The sequence below is a fragment of the Dipodomys ordii genome, unplaced genomic scaffold, assembly GCF_000151885.1.
Source record: "Dipodomys ordii isolate 6190 unplaced genomic scaffold, Dord_2.0 Scaffold1000001411, whole genome shotgun sequence".
NCBI classification, from domain to species: domain Eukaryota; kingdom Metazoa; phylum Chordata; class Mammalia; order Rodentia; family Heteromyidae; genus Dipodomys; species Dipodomys ordii.
The window spans coordinates 29,901-45,525 of record NW_012285028.1 but is presented as its reverse complement, the minus strand read 5'-3'; the positions used below and the strand labels follow the sequence as shown (position 1 = coordinate 45,525).

Here is a 15,625-nt window from a genome sequence, read left to right as displayed (position 1 = left end):
TACTCTACAATTTGAGCCATGTATCAAGTTCATTGTTGCTTTTTAAAATTTATTGTGCTGGTCATGGGCTTTGAACTCAGGGTCTGGGCGCTTTCCCTGCACTATTTTTGCTCAAAGCTGGTGCTCTACCACTTGAGCCACAATTCTACTTCTGGCCTTTGGTGGTTCACTGGAGATCAGAGTCTCATGGACTTTCCTGCCCAGGCTGGCTTCAAACCTCGATCCTCAGCTCTCAGCCTCCCAAGTAGCTGGAATGACAGGTGTGAGCTACCAGGTGCCTCCATTTTATTGGGGGGGATAAGCTTTTCTGAGATCTTGGCAGAGCATATAAGTCAGGGAGTTGCAGATGCTCATCTGGAACGTTCGCCATGTCCTCAGACTTCCTTCCAGGAAGTTTGTCTGCTAGTTCTCCATGGCAGTGACCTTCTGGCTGGCTCTTGGTTGGAGCCCTCTCCCTAGTGTCTGACTGGGTCAGCAGTGCCACCCTCCCCTAAGGCTCCCCGTGTGTTACTCTAGTGTTTTTGCATTCACTGGCCTAATGCTCTTCAGGGAGGTCAGCCATGAGTCAAACGCAGAAGAGGCCCCAAGGCCCCTCTGACTAGTGTCAGCGTGTCCATTGGAAGCTGAAGTAGAGTCGGCTTTCTCGTGCCTAAATAAATGCCGTACTTCCTGGTGGTAAAACTCATGTTTTCTTGTGTCAAGGCCTGAACAGAGGATTTGGTCTGGGCTGAAGAGTGTGTGTGTGTGTGTGTGTGTGTGTGTGTGTGTATCTATGTATGTGTGTATCTGTGTGTGTGCTGGTCCTGGGGCTTGAACTCAGAGCCTAGCTGCTTTTCTGAGCCATTTTACTCAAGACTAGTGCTCTATCACTTGAACCACAGCTCTACATCTGACGTTTTGCTGGTTCATTGGAACTAAAGACTCTCATCAGACTTTCCTGCCCACGCTGGCTTTGAACCACGGTCCTTAGATCGCAATCTTCTGAGTGGCTAGGATTGATAGGTGTGAGCCACTGGAGCTTGCCTCAGAACCCCACCTTTTATTTCAGTGTTCTCTCTGCTTCTCTGCCAAGGTTTACATTCTCCACAGGCATGGTCTAATGCCGGGTCGTTGTTCGTAGGGATTTTAACATCACTTATGCGTTTATGTGTTTCAAGCTAGCTGGCATTCAAAGGACATTTAATGCCCACCTTTGCCTGCTTAGTGTTGGGAGAGCAGCAGGAGAAGGGGATTGAGCAGAGGTCACAGCTGGGACTTTGGATGAGACCAAAATGTGAGTTGTGTTGGACTTTATCCCATGAGAAGATAGAAGCTGGGGTGGGGTCCTCAAATTGGGTAAAAATCTCTGACTGGGGGAAGACTCTTGATTTTTCAATTTTTTTTCCAATATTTATTTTTAAGTTGGTCATGGGGCTTGAACTCAGGGCCTGGGTGCTGCCCTTGAGCTCTGATTTGCTCAAGAGTAATGCTCTACCATTTGAGCCACAGCTCTACTTCTAGCTTTTTGTGGTTCATTGGGAAAAAGAGTCTCACAGACTTCCCTGCCTGGGCTGGTTTCGAGCCACAATCCTCAGATCTCAGCCTCCTGAGTAGGTAGGAAGACAGGCATGAGCTACCAGTGTGGAAAAGGAGAGGATGGGAGAGACTGTTGGGAAGACAAGCTAGGGCAGGGCCATGGGGATGGTGCCATCTGCCCAGGCCATGGGCAGCTTTGCCCTGGCTGCGGTGGGGAAATGTCTGCCTATGTCTGCTCTCTCAGGTCCCCAGTCCTCAGGGAGGTGAAGGCCTGCTTATCTAGTGGAGCCTGGCTCACAGGTTTTCTGCTGGCTGGGTCAAACTGTCAGCTCCCTCCTACTGGGAGATAAAGAGGAGAGGCAAGTAGTGAGGCCCACATTGGCATCACCCCAGGCGAGGTTTGCAGAGGGCACGACAACCTCTCCTTGCTAAGGGAACAGCAAAGAGCGAGGAGGTGAACGCTGGCCTCGCTGGAAGCCCTGCCGGTCTGCAGCCACTGCTGCTGCCTCCAGTGTAGAGAGCAGAGGACATTCAGGGACCCACAGCTCTGCAAGGAGTGTGAAGGTGCAGGCAATCAGAAGGTTCTAGTTTCCAGATCTTTCCTTCCTGCCTGTCTTCCCTTGCCAGAGACAGTGCCAGCCCTCCCCTCTCCCCTTTGTGGCTTTTTCTTACATGTCAAAAGAAGAGGGTATCTCCCATTTACCTAGAATTTCACTACCTATCTAGTCCCAAGGTGTTAATGCTCCTAAGGTCATAGAAAATGATAATAAGAAATACTGGTGTTAGAGGAAGCATGGGGGGGGTGTATGCACGCACGCGCACGCACGTGCACACACACATATGCACCAGTCTTGGGGCTTGAACTCAGGGCCTGGGCACTGTCCCTGAGCTTTTGTGCTGGTACTCTACCCCTTTGAGCCACAGGCCCCTTGACCGGACCCAACAAACAAACAAACAAACCAAAACCAAAGATTATCAGTGTATATTCTGGTTGTAAACAAGTGTCACATAATCCAATATTAGGCAAAATTAGATTTCTTTTTTTTGGGGGGGAGGGGTTTCTGATTGTGAGGCCTGAACTCTGGGCCTGGGTGCTGTCCCTCAGCTCTTCAGCTCAAGGCTAGCACTCTACCACTTGAGCCACAGTGCCACTTCTGGCTTTTTTTCTTTTTTGCTTATGTGATGCTGAGGAATCGAACCCAGGGTCTTAGGCATGCAAAGCAAGCTCTCTACCACTGAGCCACCTTTCCAGCCCCATCCTTTGGAATTTTTTTAATGGTTTAACATTTTTCATAGCTCGAATTCTGTCTGTTGGAGATACCTCTTTGGAAAACTGTGGCTTCTTGGCAAAGATAAGTGCAGTAAATACTAACTTTGCTCTTTCTATACTCCTGTCTTTGGTCAAGCACCAGCTGCCGTTTGCCAGTCTACTTTTACCCAGAAAATATTTCAGTGGTAATTGTACAGGCTCGGAAACATTCTTAACATTCTTATGAATATGTGTGAATATGATATGCATAATATAAATAAGTAGGTCACACATGAGGACCCCCTGCTTTGACTCTAGTTCTTTCATTTCTGTGTGGTCTTTTGCCTCTTGCTACCTTTTCTATCATGGCTGGTAGGGCTATGACTGAACTTCTCTGCCAGGTGTTTCACAGTGACAGTCCTTTTCTGAGCTGTGGTACACAAACTGTCAGCACTGTAAACTACTAAATCCTAGTGTCAACTTTGTCTGCATCATTAGTACTCTAAGAAAAAAGCGAATTGCTTTTGTAAAGTGAATATATATTCTTCATTGCTTAATTTTTTCTTCATTGCTTAATGTAAGGACTTAAAATTCTTTGACTGGCTGGGAAGGTGGCTCAGTGGTAGAGCACTTGCCTTGCATGCATGAGGCCCTGGGTTCGATTCCTCAGCACCACATAAGCAAAAAGAAAAAAGCCGGAAGTGGTGCTGTGGCTCAAGTGGTAGAGTGCTAGCCTTGAGCTGAAGAGCTAAGGGACAGCGCCCAGGCCCAGAGTTCAGGCCCCACTACTGGACCCTAAATAAAATAAATAAATAAATAAATAAATAAATAAATAATATTCTTTGAAAGCTTATCACTGAAAAGTAGCAACTGCTTTTATTTTGGTGAACCCTTTTTTCACGTTGCTTGATAAGATATGTGTGTGTGCACTTTTTTTAAGTCAGTGAGCTGTAAACCCTCTGTACATCACCTTTATAATAACAATACAATTTTTTAAAGTTAATGATGCTTCCTATTTTCGTACATAATTTTTTTCTTTTTGGCTCAATAGAGATAGATTTATCACATTAACGTTAAATGACTGCATAGCAATTCACTATTTTCCTATATTATAATTTACTAAATATGACTCCTATGGTGGTTTTAGATAATTGTCAGTTTTGGGTTTTTATAAGCAATGTTGTATAAACATTCTGAGTACTTGGAATAACTCTGTGTAATTACTCCTTAGATTAATTACTAGAAGTAAAATTTCCAAAAATGCTTTCAAAATAGTATAGACAAGTAAAGCTTACTTGAGGGGCTAGTGAATCTGGGTGATGTTGAATTTGGGGAAGGGAGGATTAAAAAATTTACTTTTCTGCAGGGAGCCTGTGGCTCACGCCTGTAATCCTAGCTATTCAAGAGGCTAAGATCTGAGCTCAAAGCCAGCCTGAGCAGGAAAGTCCATGAGACTCTTATCTCCAATTCACTACCACAAAACCGGAATTGGCGCTGTGGCTCAAGTGGTAGAGCACTCGCCTTGAGATGAAGAGCTGAGGGACAGCACCCAGGCCAGAGTTCAATGCCCAGAGTTCAAGCCCCAATACCAACCACCCCCCCTAAAAAATAATTTTATTCCCTCACCTCCTCCTTACTGATTAAATTTTACTAACATGATATCAAGTAAATTTGTAAATCCTGAATGTTAAATGACAACTTGATGAAGGGCCTGAAAGAAATAGATAACAAGGTGGTAGCCTGGCATTTGAAATATACATGAATCCACATTGATTAATCCATCATCAGTTAATCAGTGAATCTTCTAGAAAGTGAGAAAAGCAGACCATATTTGTACTTCCTATCCCATCTCACTTACTTGCTAACTGTGTTCTCAATACTTGGTACTCATGGTTTAGAATTGTTTCCTGTTAAGCCTAGAAACTCAGGACAGCTACTTTGTGTAAAAGTGTGAAAAATACTTCTAAGTTCCCATTCTTTCATTTGCTAGCTTATCTGTTTCCAGTCTTATCTGAAAATGACAAGGGGAAATAAACCTATTTATAAGCCAAGTGCAGTAGTACATGCCTATAAACCCACATGCTGTTATCCCAGCTACTGAGACTGTTGCAAAGTTTATGATACAGTCTCTTGTACCTGCTGTCTTGTCAGATGGCAAATGTATATAAGCCATAGAACCAGTAATTAAATGACATATTAATTGCACTGTTCTCTAAAGTTACTTTTAGTAGCAAAATTTCTTGGATTTGAGTTAAAAAATCATATATTTTCAGTATCCCAATACTGATTATATAGGAAAGGTGGATTTTTTGGTGTGTTTTGTTTTTGTTTTTATCTGTCATAAGAGCTTGAACTCAGGGCCTACGTGCTGTTCCTAAGTTTTCATGCTCAAGGCTAGTACTCTGTTACTTTGAGGCACAGCTCTACTTCCTGTTTTCTGGTGGTTAATGGGAGATAAGAGTCCCACAGACTTTCCTGCCCAGGCTGGCTTTGAACCATGGTGCTCAGATCTCAGCCTCTTGAGCAGCTAGGATTACAGGCACCTGGCTGAAGGTATTGTATGCTAAGAAAACTGTTTTTGTTTTGGGTCCGGTTGGGGGCCTGAACTCTGGGCCAGGGCACTGTCCCTCAGCTCTTCAGCTCAAGGCGAGTGCTCTACCACTTGAGCCACAGCGCCACTTCCGACCTTTATTTTTTCTGCTTATGTGGTGCTGAGGAAGCAAACCCAGGGCCTCATGTATGCAAGGCAAGTGCTCTACCACTGAGCCACCTTCCCAGCCCAAGAAAACTGTTGAATAACAGTAGGTCCATTTGTTTTTACAAACAAAAGGAATTTCTGTTTTTATCATTTCTTATTTGTGATTATTAGACAGGTAAACTATTTGTGCCATATCTTCATTTTTTGTTGTTGTTGTTGGTTGTGGGGCTTCAACTCTGGGCCTGGGCTCTGTTGTGAGCTCTTTAGCTCAAGGATAGCCCTCTACCACTTGAGCCACAGCACCACTTCTCATTTTCTGGTGGTTTATTGGAGATAAGAGTCTCACTGAATTTCCTGCCCCAGCTGGCTTTGAATGGTGACACTCATATTTCAGCCTCTTGAGTAGCTAGGATTATAGGCATGAGCCATGAGCCAGCGTGTCTGGCATATGTTTACTTCTTAATGTTATGGAATAAGTCTTTAAAAATATTTTAATAGAAAGAGAAGTAACTTATTACTGTTTGTGTAATGCCTGGTTCCCCTTCCTTTTAGTGTTCTAACATCCTTATATAATGCTGAAGATGAGTCAAACCTTCTCTTACCTAAGCTGCCCACATTACCAAAAAAAGTAAGTATCAGAGTTGTATTTCTTTGGGCTTAATCTTGCAGGTTAATCTGCTTTAAATATTGGTACATACTTCTCTCATGAGTATCATTTTACCTTTGTCTCTCTTTTCTCTCCATTATAGCAGCACCTCAAAAATATTTCGGTAAGATATACTTTTTGTTGTTTTTGAATAAAACAATGTTTTTTTTAGTTGAAAGAACATGGTTGAAAGATTACTCAATTTATTTTTATATTGTAGTAAGGGCAATTCTGATGAAATTATTAAACTCTTGGGTGATGTCAGGTAAATATAATTTAAATAAGTCTGATTTCTTTAAGTCACTTTTCATATTGGAGGAACATTTCCAAGTTGTCAGGAGCAAATCTTTGTTATGTTATCTCATTGTAGACACTCAGTGTCTTCAAATAATAGATGTCACCGGCTTGCTGTTTTTACTGTGTGCTCGTTCATGTGTTAGCAATAATGCAGTATACTTGTTTTTAATAAGTAAAAGGGGATAGTACTAGAATTTTTAAAATTTCATTGTGTTCTTCATTGTGTCATATCCATAATAAAACTGTTTTGTTATTGGCTGTATGTGAATACAATTATTAGTATGTTATGTTACTATAAATGCTTAATGTTAGCTATAAGAAATATATATTGTTCTTCGGAAACAAAAGAAATTGCCTGCTGTGATTGAATATTGAGAGTTTCTGTGTTTGCTTAGTGTATCAGTTTTCCCCAAAGAGGAATTTTAGCACTCAGATTAGATGAAAGCAATAACAATTGATATTTTGGCTTAAAAAACCACAGTCATCTAAAAGAGAGAAGAGTAACCAACCAGAGGGAGAAAGGAAAGGTGAAAATATATGTATGACAATACCATCATGAAGCCCTCCAGAAACTTAGGAAGGAATAGATAGGAAGGAAGGATAGTTAAGAAAACAACAAATCCTCAAAGAAACAACTGCCCAATAAATAAGTGGGCTAAAGACTTAAAGAGAAACTACTCTGAAGAAGAAAAAAGGATGTCCAATATAAACATGAAGAAATGCTCAACATCCCATAAAAGAAATGCAAATCAAAACAACATTGAGATACCACCTCACTCCAGTTAGAATGGCAAAAATCAAGAACTCTAACAACAACAGATGCTGGAGGGGATGTGGACAGAACTGAACCTTACTTCATTGTTGGTGGGAGTGTAAACTTGTTCAACCATTTTGGAAAGCAGTATGGAGGTTCCTCAAAAGACTCCACATAGAGCTCCCCTATGACCCAGCATTCTCACTTTTGGGCATTTACCCAAATGTTTACAAACAAGACCACACTAAAGCTACCAGCACAACTATGTTTATTGCACCATTATTTACCATAGCTAAGATATGGAACCAACCCAGATGCCCCTCAGTAGATGAATGGATCAAGAAAATGTGGTATATATACACAATGGAATTCTATGCCTCCATCAGAAAGAATGACATTGCCCCATTTGTTAGGAAATGGAAAAATTTGGAAAAAATTGTATTAAGTGAAGTAAGCCAGGCCCAAAGAAACATAGGTCCAATGGTTTCCCTTATTTGCAATATCTAGTATATGTTTGAGTCAAGTGGAAAAGGTCAGATAATGTGATGTTAGGAAAACGAACCCTTAGATATGTATTTTAATGTTTTTTTCCTTTCATGCATTTGTTTCTAATGCATTTATAAGATTATTTCTTTGTAGCTTTGTATGTCCCTCCCCCACAGTATAACCCCTGCTTTCACTATATTTGATGTCAGTATAACTTGTAGAGGAGATGGGGATAAACAAGTCGTTTAAGGATACAGGTGGACCTGTTGCAACAATGAGAAGTACAAATTGTCATGTCGAAAACGAGCTTTACAATGTTGGTGCGGGAGGGGTGGGAGGGAAGGCGGGGGGGATTGGGGGGGAGGCTGGGAAGGGATGTGAAGGGTAAACAAAGGAGGCTGCAATGCTTGGTAAGAAATGTATGCATTAACCTGCCCATGTAATTGTAACCCCTCTGTACAGTGTGTTCACAAAAAAAATAAAAAATAAAAAAATAAAAATAAAATAAAAAAAGAATGAGTAATATAGATTAGGAGTAAATTTGATCAAAGTATATTATATTCATGTTGTAAATATCACAGTTTAACACTTTTGTACTATAAGTTCATGCTAATTATTTTTTAAAGATAGTGTAGAAATAAAATCAACAAATATAAAAAACACCCACAATCATCTTTGTTGTTCACTGGTTCTCTGCTTGTTACATTTTTTTTATTAGATTAAATATTCTTGCCCTTGGAGGAAGCTCTGGATTTATTGAGCTTTATGCTTATGGGATGTTCAAAATTGCTCGAGTCACAGGGGTGAGTTTTTCTTTTAGGTTTCCTCTATTATTTCTCTTAAAATATAGTGGCTAGTTTACTTATGGAATAAGAATAACATAGTAATTTTTTTTTATTTTTTCAGTTTCAATTGTTTTTAATTAATTAGAGAATTTTTTAAGCTAAAATAATGATATTACTATAGAGATGAGAAACTTTTGGTGGAATTACTTGTGCTTTTTCCTTTAATGAAATAATTGATCTGATCCACTTGACTGTGATTTAACTGGAGCCTAATGAAAGCTATCGGAAGCCACTCTTTGTTGAGTACTGAGTCTCCTACTACTGCTAAATAAGTCATTTCCAGAGCCTTTTTCATCTCGCTCTCACAATTCCCCAAGGTGTAGAAAATATCATAGCCTTCAGGGAATTTGTTTGTTCATCAACCTTTGATGTGCAACTGTTGATGGGATTGGGATCAGAAGTTTTAATGTTTATAGGTCTTTGTGACTAGGAGGAGCCCTTTACCTGCTTTACCTACCTTTACCTGCTACATGAGTATCGTTGAAACCAGAAGTGTGTGTCACAGCTTTCTAAAATTGTGTATAAATTGTTGCTTCCAGTATTACAAAGTGCACCCTAGCAGTGATACCACATGTATGAGGGTGTGTGATTATTTTGCAGATTGCTGGCACTTGTCTTGCATTGTGTCTATCAAGTGATTTGAAATCATTATCAGTGGTCGCAGAGGTTTCCACTGGTGATGCTTCAGAGGTTTAATACTTTCAGCTATGTACTGAAATTTCATAATTGTAGAGATTAAGAATATGTTTTAGTTTTTCTGTTGTTTTTTAGGGGTGGTTGGTGCCGAGGGTTGACAGGACGTACTAGCATGCTGTCCACCACTGAGCTGGGTCCCCACCTCTGTGGGTTTGTATCTATATCTCACTGTATTCTAATGGGCAGCAAATTAAAACATCTACGTGGAGTTTCTAAATTGTACATATTGAATGCTGTTGTAGTACGATTATTTTCCACAAAACAATGTTTTGATGATCATGGCCCTACAAATTGGATCCTATAATAGAATTACTTGGTTTTGAGCATTTTCTTGGGACTCAGTTATTAGTAATAATAAGGGCTGCTATTCATCATTTATTATATGCCAAGCCCTTAGTGCCTTAAACACAACAACATATGGATAGGCACTGTTATTATACCTGAAGAAATTACTGGGCACATACAAAAGCTCATAATTAGAAAGTGATGCTAGGCAGTCTGCCTTCAGGTTCTGTGCCTTTTTTCTCCTTCTAATAAGAGGAAGGCTTGCTCTGTAATCCAGACTGGCCTAGAACTTCAGGTTCTCCTGCTTTAGCCTCCTAAGTGTTGGGATTAATGGTGTGCACCATTAGGCTCTGCTCTTAACACATGCTTTTTGTGTAAAACATTTAAGTATTGGTGAGGGCTCTTTTATTGTGTGTAGCATACATAATAAGATTAGGAAACTGTTTGGGCTCCTGTTATTTAGATTGTACCTTTGCTTTGCCAAGAAAACTTCCCCAGTGTTTCCTCTGAAAATCCTATATGTTTATCCTAAGTATGTGTGAATTTTCAAACAAAGTAGAACAAAAGGATAGAAGATGTGAGGACTGCTTAGTGTCTTCAATAGCATGCTGTTCAGTGTTCCAGAGCACCCTAGACATAGAATTCACAACAATGGTAGTACACATTTGTGTCTTAAGGCTGAGCAACTGTGATCACCAGGCTGTATTTGTGCTATAATAGAGCAGCTCTTTTTTCTGTGAAATTTGTAAACATTTTTTTGTCCTGGGGCTTGAACTCAGGGCTTGGGCACTGTCCCTGAGCTTCTTTTGCTCAAGGCTGACTTACTACCTGAGCTACAATGCCACTTCTGGCTTTTTCTGTTTATGTGGTACTGAGGAATCAAATCTAGGGCTTCATGCATGCTAGGCAAGCGCTCTACAACTAAGCCACATTCTGAACTAGTAATAGATTTTTTTTTAAATGACAACTTCTGTGATGCAAATGGTAAGGAGTATTTTCTTTGTTTTTACCAGTAGTATTTTAATGCCTTTTGATGCCTTCCCTTGGTTCTGATGCCTCCAACTTAGTTATGTTTCAAAGGAGGCAGAATTCTGATTTGGTCTTCCTGATACTTAGTTACATCTTTGCTCCTCTTTAAGTTAGAGGAGTCACATGTGTACGCATGCACGTGTGTGTGTGTGTGTGTGTGTGTGTGTGTGTGTTTTACAGGAACAATTTATCTTTAAAAAAGTAAATACATCTGATTATGACTCAATTTATTCTTGTTTTTCAGCTTGAAACCAATCTGCTCTACTCCTTCTTACCTGAAGTAACTTGGATGGCCAGGAAGTTTATTCACATTTCAGCTCTGTTGCAGGTATTTATTCATCACTTGCTTTCTATAAGTATTTACTATAACCTTTGTAATTTTATTTTTTAAAGCTGAAGGCAGTTGGATATCTATTCTGCTAATCTTACAATATTTATTAAAGCCAGAAAAATAATTTAATTAATCTACTCATCCAATCCTATCACCTCCAAATGAAAGGGAAAAAATAGTCAATCTTTTTAAGTGTTCCTGTTAATAAAATGTTAGTTACTTTATTGCAAATAAAAGAGTCTTTTATGATTTTAGCTTTTGATCATAAGAAAGATACCCCAAATTAGTAAATAATTTTGTAGGTTAGCAGTTTGGACTAAACTCAGCCAGAAAGTTGTGGTGATCTGTACCTGGTATGGCTCACGTCACCCAGCCTGATCATGCAAGCTGATATGTGTCCCTGGCTGAAGTGGCTTTGTCTCTGCCCTGTATCCCTCATCTTCTAGCCAGCTAGTCCTGGGTTGTTTCTAGGGTAGTAGCAGCAAAGGTTTCAAGAGTACACATTGAGGGCTGGGAATGTGTCTCAGTGGTAGAATGCTTGCCTCACATGCATGAAGCCCTGGGTTCGATTCCTCAGTACCATGTACACAAAAAAGGCTAGAACTGGAGCAGTGGCTTAAGTGGCAGAGTGATAATCTTGAACAAAAGAAGCTCTGGGACAGTGTCCAGATCAAGTTCAAGCACAGGAGTGGCAAAAAATAAATAAATAAATAAGAGTGTAAGTTGAACTGTGGTTGGTGGGACACTTCTATAATCCAGCAATTGGGAGGCTCAGGCAAGCGTATTATAATATCAACTTGAGCTATATAGGAAGCTTGGGCTATATAACAAGATCCTGTCTCCCTCTCCCTCCCCTCAAAAAAAAAGTGCAAGTCAAGATGTATAAAAACTTGAAGGCCCTGGCCTAAGCAGTGTTTTTTCTGCTATGTTCAGTTAGAGCAAGATATAGGGTAGCCAGGTGCAAGGTGAGGAGATTAAGTCAGGATGGAAGAACTGTAAAGAATTGAGGCCATTTTTTTCAGTATTGTTCTACCACAGCCATTAATTTACTTGATGGCAAACGTAACTAGGGGTCAAAATCTTTTAAGGGTCCTCTGACAGTTTAATAGATGAACAAACTAACATTTTGACAGCGTAATAAAACACAGCTTAAATAATAAAATGTAAAAGATGTTTGTTTTACTAGGTACAGAAATGTTCTTTTGAAATGAAGGAAGGGGTAACACTGTGCAAAACGAAATGTACTCATTACCTTTCTTATGTAACTGTACCCCTCTGTATATCACCTTTACAATAAAATTTAAGTATAAAAAAGTTTGTTTTTAAAGTTCTAAGACTAATTGATTCTTTGGTAAAAATAGTTGTTACCAAACAGTTAGATCCTGGTGGCTTACACCTGTAATTCTAGCTACTTAAGAGGCTCAGATCTTAGGATCATGGTTCAAGGCCAGCCCAGGCAGTAAAGTCTATGAGACTTTTAGCTCCATTTAACCACCAGAAAATAAGAGGTAGCACTGTGGTTCAAGGTGGTAAGGAGCTAGCCTTGAGCAAAAGAGATCAGGGACAGTCCCCAGACCACAAGGTCAAGCCCCACAATTGGAAAAAATAAAAAGAAGTTACCAAAGGTTAGCTATGGTCTTCTCTTTTCCTTTGGCTTAACTAAGTTAATTAGGGTGATTGAAAGTAAGTTCTGGATTTCTTTGTGACCTTAAGAAGCACATATTAGGTAGAATGTGGGTTTAAAATATTTTCTTCTTTTTGCTAATAGTATAAAGTTGTCACTGACATGTATGTGTGAAGCATGGGAAGAAATACTGATGCAGATGGATTCTCGTCTCACTAAGTTTGTGCAGGTAATGTAGCTGACATTTCCCATGGAAAGAGTTTAAAAGTCTATTTGCTTCATATGCTATATGAGAAAAGTCAGTTTAATTTATGAAAGGTTAAGACCATAATTTCTTCAGACAGCTTGGCCTAACGACTATTTTCACAGAGAATATTTGAAAAGGGACTCTATATTAGGTTTTGTTACTATAAGAAAGTAACTGAACTTGGGTAATGTATACAGAAAAGAGGTTTATGTAACTTCCAGTTTTGTAGACTAGAAGTCCCAGATTGTGTGGCTCTGTTATTTTCTTCCTCTGGGAGATGGCATCTTGGCAGAGGGATCACTTTGTGACCCAGGAACCAGAAAGTGGAGAAGGTTGGTCTTGCTCTTTTAGAATAACTCACTCTGCAGGATCTAACCAGGTTCTTATGAGAACTACATTTTCTTCACATAGCAGCACCTCCAGTGACCTAACCACCTCCCAGTATGCCTTACCTCTTAAAGATTCTACTACCTCAGCAGCATCATAATACATGAACCGTTGGGGGACAAACCATATCAGATCCATAGCTGACTCTTCCACCATTGGAACAACTTAATGCAGTGGGTGGGCTTTGGGAATGAGGAAGCTATTGAAACAGCTGACTGGTTGTCTCCAATCACTGAACCTCAGATGTTTCCTGTATATAAGGGCTTGAGAGAAGACAGAGGAAAGAACAGTGAGTAGATGTACTTAATAAGATGCAAAACATGTATCACATATTTCTTTTTATTTTATCTAGAAAAAGAAAACAACCACATCAGTACAGGATGAATTTATGCACTTGCTGTTGTGGGGGAAGGCAAGGTAATAAACTTGTCCTTTTCCTCCTCTCTTCCTCGATCGGTTGTGGGGCTTGAACTCAGGACCTATGTGCTGTCCTTAAGATCTTTTCGCTCTACCACTTTGAGCCACATCCCTGCTTCCAGTTTTTTGAGTGGTTAACTGGAAATAAGACTCTCACAGGCACTTCTCTGGGGTGTCTTTTTTTTCTGTTCTGGAGCCTGAACTCTGGGCCTAGGCTCTGTCCCTAAGCTCTTCAGCTCAAGGCTAGCACTCTATCACTTGAGCCACAGCGCCACTTCAGGCTTTTTCTGCTTAAGTAATGCTGAGGAATCGAACCCAGGGCCACATGCATGCAAGGCAAGCACTCTACCACTGAGCCCAGCCCTGTCTGGGCTGTCTTTGAATCACAATCCTTAGATATCAACCTCCCGAGTAGCTAGGATTATAGGCATGAGCCACTGATGCCCTGCTTCACCCCTCTCCCCCCTTTTTTTTATGTTTTCATTCTTTATTGGGGTAGGTAACTTACTTGTGCATTACACCACTCACCTCAAACACAAAGACCCAACAATTGCACATTCTCAGATCTCTCAGACATGAAACAAACTATTTTTAGAACCAGAAAGCAGGCTACTAGGAATGCATTTGACCCTTCTGTAAGCAGAGCTCAAGGAAGAGAGGGTAATCTGCCTAGGCCACATTTTCAAATGTCCCTCCTCCAATTCTTCCCTGAGGTGTAGTCTTTCTTCAGCCCAAAGTGATGCATCTAGCACCTCAGCTCAGAGGACAAACAGTTCTGCTCTCCATGGCATTCCCTTTACTCTGCCTCTCCTTGCAAGACAGCCAGAGAAACGCCACTCTGTCTTTGTGTCCCATATTGCCTTTTATATATTTAATTTTCTACTGTTACTGTATATTAAAAGGGCATATAATAAATGGGTGTATATACATATGTATATATCATAGATATAGTCCTCTCCCCCCTTTTTAAATCAATGTATTTTAGAAGTAAATAAAAATGAATAATTCATTTGTCCAAATGAAATAGAAAATTATGGTATATAAAGAGTATTAGAAGTATACATCTCTAGGTTTTTGGATACACCTTTTGAGTTAATGTGATCATTTTGTACAGAAATTTTAGTTTTTATGTAGCCAAACTAAACTTTTTCTTTTTGGTATCTTAGAACTTTCCCCATCTTAAGAGCATGAAAAGGTTAATCTGTATTTTCTTCTGGAGTTATTTTTTATGGTTTTCATTTATTCCTTCCCATGTTTCAGATATGATTTCCGTGGTGCTTTGTGGAAACCTCTGCCATCTTTTTCCTAAATGCTTAGATTGGTACAATATGGCTTAGTGAGCATTGCCCTTTTTCCTTACTAAGCCAAGTCCTTTTTAATATACAGTGTATCCTCATGTGTACTTAAGTATGTTATGGTTATGTTTTTGTTTCTTTTTGTATACAAAAGAAAGTTGTATTTTTTTAAGAAAGTTGTATTTTTGTTGGGGGTAGTTTTACTTTGTTCCAAAACCTTGTTTTTTTCTTTGAAATCTATGATTTTAAGCAATGTGTACAGATTTTAAATGGAGAAATAACTAAAACATCCTTTTTCATTGTATTGCTGAACTTCAGACCCTTTTGATGAACCAGCTAACTGTAAAGGTGCTATTAAAATATTTGTGTACTTAAGTAGCTGTGAATGTAGTCTTAATTTTTTTTGGAATGGCATATATTCTCCTAATATATTTTCTTCTCTTAATTAGGGCTTAAAAAAGGTTGGCCAGTCTATAGAGTCATGATATTCCAGTATTCAGAAGTTGGTTATAAGTCATTTGTAGAGTTATAAAGATGATGGGCATTGCTGTGGTCTTTCTGAAAATTTACCTTTATTGTCTGGCATTTTCTTCTGGAATCTTTCCTAGCTGAATTTTTTTTTTTTTTGTCGATCATGGGGCTTGAACTTTGGGCCTGGGTGCTGTCCCTCAGTTCTTCAGCTCAAGGCGAGCGCTGTACCACTTGAGCTACAGTGCTACTGCCCTGAAATTTTTTTATAATAATTTTTATTGAATTAAGTGATTATATAAATTTCACAAATTTCATAGTACTGTAGGATAGTGATACTTTGTTAAAGTCACAAA

At 39.7% G+C, this 15,625-nt stretch overlaps 1 pseudogene; it reads left to right on the top strand.

Annotated features, from left to right (window-relative positions):
* Nucleotides 1–15,625, top strand: part of LOC106002794 — a 49,543-nt pseudogene that overhangs the window by 20,349 nt on the left and 13,569 nt on the right.